The sequence below is a fragment of the Amblyomma mixtum genome, chromosome 1 (assembly GCF_055824585.1).
Source record: "Amblyomma mixtum isolate Tamu chromosome 1, ASM5582458v1, whole genome shotgun sequence".
NCBI classification, from domain to species: domain Eukaryota; kingdom Metazoa; phylum Arthropoda; class Arachnida; order Ixodida; family Ixodidae; genus Amblyomma; species Amblyomma mixtum.
Window position 1 is genome coordinate 105,379,115 of NC_143012.1, and position 4,042 is coordinate 105,383,156.

The window sequence follows — 4,042 nt, forward strand, 5'->3', positions numbered from 1 at the left end:
CCGCCGGACGTACGGACAGTGTCCACTTTTGTATATCCGCATGAGAGACGAGGTGGACGTCCGAAGGATGTAAGGTCGAGTATTTTTCCAGGCCATGAGTATGGACGTTTTTTATTTCACAGAAAATTCTAGTCTTTCGTGTATGTATACTGTTTTATTTGCATCAGTTGGAGGGTTTGACGTGAAGACGTTTGTAAATTGGTACGATTCCACACCATAATTCCACTCCTACCTGCAGTGCAGGAGCCGCCAACGAGCTAAATTTATCTAAGAGGAGAAGCAGGTGTTTCAGAATTTTGCAAGAACTCAATGCCTAGTTTTCTATTTATAAAACTTCTCCAAATTAGAGGAGTTTGCGATATGTCCACTGTTTTGCTAGCTATACTTGCCATTGAAACCATTCGTAAGCATCAAAACTCACGTGCATTCTGCTATCACCATCATCATAGATGTCAGTTCGCGGTCAGACCAATCCAATCCATCAGTACGGCTCCGTAGCGCTGTTGTTGGTATGTCGCGTAGTGTTGTCACGCAGATCTTTATAGCTCTGTTATTATAAAATGTGGCTTTGGTCGGTCTGTGGACGAAAGTTGTATGTAACTTAAGCAATTCGAAAGATACGGGAAGCGCCTGAAGCTCTTCTGGAACACCGGAATCCCGTACTGCGTCGACCTTGGTGTAAAGAAGGCTTAGTGCACATGTGATTGCCTACGAAGGTATGTATTCAGTACACTTCTTGGAACTTTGCTTCTAGGACAATGCAGCATGGTCATATAACATTCGTTCACAGGACAATGGGAGCAGTAAGCGCGAGGAGATGGCTTCCACAAGTGTGTGCTGTTCTCACACTTTCGGGAGCCTACATCACACAGCTGCGGGAGCCCTCAACTCGCGCGACTTATTCCCACTCCTCTTCAAAGTTGCGGGACGGAGTGTTTTCGCATCTTGTTAATTTTTAAGGCATCGCTATGTTCACTGTGCCTATATAAAGAGTGACAACGCGCGAAAGGCAGACCATAGCAAGCACGTGAGGTCGCAGTGGTTCGGAACGGAAGCTTTGTAGCTTTCTGTGCACAGTCGCGTACAGTGCTGCGCTGGTTAGTGCCCTAAGGCCCATGAAAATAAATAAAGAACAGATACATTGTCAGATATGGTGTGGAAAAGTGAGAGCTGTTATTGCCTTATACTTATTGAGGTGTTTGTTAAAGTGCATTGTCTGTTATACTTGCAGCATTAAACACTTCTATTAATAGACGATATGCGAAATTGCTTGGTGGTCTGGCAACACCGCGCCCACAACTTCCGGTTTCCATCTTGGTTCGGGCGAGCTCGTCGAGCTGCAGCATCGTTTGCTATGCGTACATTCTTGATATCGGTATTTTGCGTGTGAAATTTCAACAGGCAATTGCTTCAGCTGCTGCGTTGTTTTCACTGCTGATCTTTTAACAAATGTAGGTGCTTTCAGTAAGCACCAACTTCCTCCTACCACGTCCTGAGCTTCGCTTGAAGTCTGACGCTGATAGCCAGAATCGGCACTGGGAAATGTGTTGGCAAGTCGAACTCTGCACCACTGTCATTTTAATTCGCGCATTAAAGCACCGGTCCAAGCATCACGCATTATCATGGCTATTTTATTCCCAGGTGGACGCGATTCCATCTGGTGGGGTAGCGAGCGGTTATTTTGCGCTGAGTGCACAGATGTCTTGACAAACTTCTGTGACAGTGTGAACTTTCGATCGCGCCGACGCCAGGAGCTTCGTGCATTGCAGTATATTCACACAGGACCCTCGACCAGCTGCGTAATGTGATTCCTTTAGTGCAATGTACAATGCACATCCGCGGTTTTCAACGTCACCGTTTCAGAGCCCGGCGCCGGCTGGTTTTTGCCGCAATTCGTTGAAACCACGTCTTGCTTAAGACGCAGTTGAAGCGAGTATTGCTTTGTTGTCAGGCGATATTAACAAGAGGAAAGTGGGCACATATAACTCAAAACATTGTAAGCAAAGACGCAGTTTTTTTTTTTTTAGATAAGCACTGAGCTACCGCGGCGGCTTGATTAGAGAAAGAGCGTACAGCTGTAGGTGCCTGCACGGACTCGATACGCTGGTCAAGCTGTGTATGCGGGGGTGAAATTCGCATGTTCGGTTGCCTCCGACACTTAATTCGCTTCCTCCCAAAACTTACACAAATTTCTTTGTTGCGAAGCAAGCTGTTGCAGCTTGCCACAACGATAATAAAATCTGATGGCCTGAAGCGTTTTCAGAAAAATGTTGCACAAACTTTCTAGCTTGGAAATGCGTCCCGCCTTCACAATGAAGTAGCTATATTTTTTTTCAGACTTTCGCCGACAGAGATATCGAATGTATAGGAATCCTCAAAAAATAAAGCATATGCGGAGGATGTATTGCTTCACAAAGACGCATTAACGCGCATAACATATGCGGGCGCGATCACGTACGACTTTATAAGAAAACAATGTGTGAGATCTTGCATCAATCCCATGGTCCAGAGAGAGTGCTAGCCCTTCCAAAACTAATCGAACACGCGAAAAACTAAACTGAACACGTAACAAACTAAGCAGTAATGTGCGTGTGGTTCGAGTGCGCTTAGTACGCCACGGCATGAGCAATCGAGGCTTTTAGATGGAGCGCACTGAGTGCCCATGGCCGCGATTTACCTGCACATTAATGAACGTGCTTCTTAGCGACTAGAATACAGGCTTGAGGAACACAGGCGTAGGCACGCTCAAAAAAATTACCTTCTCTATTACGTTTCTCAAGTATGCGTCTACATATATTCACGGCCGACCGTAGAGTTAATAAATACACTAAATCGTCTTCTAATTTTGATCAGAGGCAACAAAGGCTGTGGTCCGTATCTTAATGTAAACGCAAATCACCTAGAAAGCTTTGTGAAAAATCAGCGCAGAAAGCGCAAGCTGTGCACTGAATGGCGCGCTGACACACCATACCTTACATGGCATTTGCTGTTACTGAAACGTTGGGACAGAGTAAAGAAAAAATAGAAAAGCGAAAAGCTGGAACACACCTAGTTCTGGCACGCATCGTGGTTTCATTGCATAGTGGACAGCATAGCGTAAGAGCGCATCGTCATTCCACTTTTCAAACGAAGCGCAGCCGTTTTAACCCAACGCAGGGCCGCGGTTTCGGTTTCTATACCGACCCAACATGGAGGACTTAGTTCTCGGAGCGCCGAGAGATGGCGCTGCGCATTTCGCATATCGTCTATTGGTTCCAATGTTTTTACTTGGGCTACTGCATTGTGCCATTTGTTTCACATGACTGGTGTTTGCCGCGTTCTTTTTTATTTCAGAAATCCTGTGGGTGGGAAGATTACGGATGTGTGTCCCAAGCTTGCCACATTTGAAGAGTCACATTTAAGAAATTTTCCGAATGTAACCCATTGCTCTGCTGATGTATCATCAACCACAATAAAATATGCGTGCTATGCGTCAAATTGTTTTTGGTTTTATTGCATTGCGCGGAGTGAAAAAAGCACGCATGCACCATATATGCGAATATTCGAGAAAGATCCGCCAATGGACGTACTCAACTGGACGTCCGTCGGCGGGCGAACCGTATACCTTTGGCCACCTTTCGGACGGCCGACGGACGTCTACCGGCTGTTTGCGGATGTTCAGCGGACGTACAGAACATCCGAAATAGACCTCTGTCGGCCGTCCGAAGGATATCGGTGGTTGCTTGGGAAGCTACCAGAGGACTACTGCGTACCATCCGCAGACCAACGGACTGACGAAGCGCCCGAACAAAACCATCGCCGATATGCTCGCCATGTATGTCGACACCGAAAACAAGACCTGAGACGTCATCCTGCCTTACATCGTCATCGCCTACAACGCCGCAGTGCAGGAAACCACCTAGATTCATTGTAGTTCTCTTTAATGCACAACTGATTCAGAGCAATTCACTTATTACCCTTAAAGGGGTCGTGAAATGTTTTCCGAAAATTTTGAACGACGTGTGTATTTGGAATTCTGACCCTTCATTCTATAGTATACCTT

General features: G+C 46.1%; 1 long non-coding RNA gene across 1 annotated transcript; it reads left to right on the forward strand.

Annotated features, from left to right (window-relative positions):
• Window positions 1–518: 518 nt before the first annotated feature.
• LOC149367425 (uncharacterized) lies at window positions 519–3,477 on the forward strand. The gene is made up of 2 exons (XR_016287066.1): window positions 519–716; window positions 3,334–3,477. It is a non-coding gene; the product is annotated as an uncharacterized LOC149367425 (long non-coding RNA).
• Window positions 3,478–4,042: the final 565 nt, after the last annotated feature.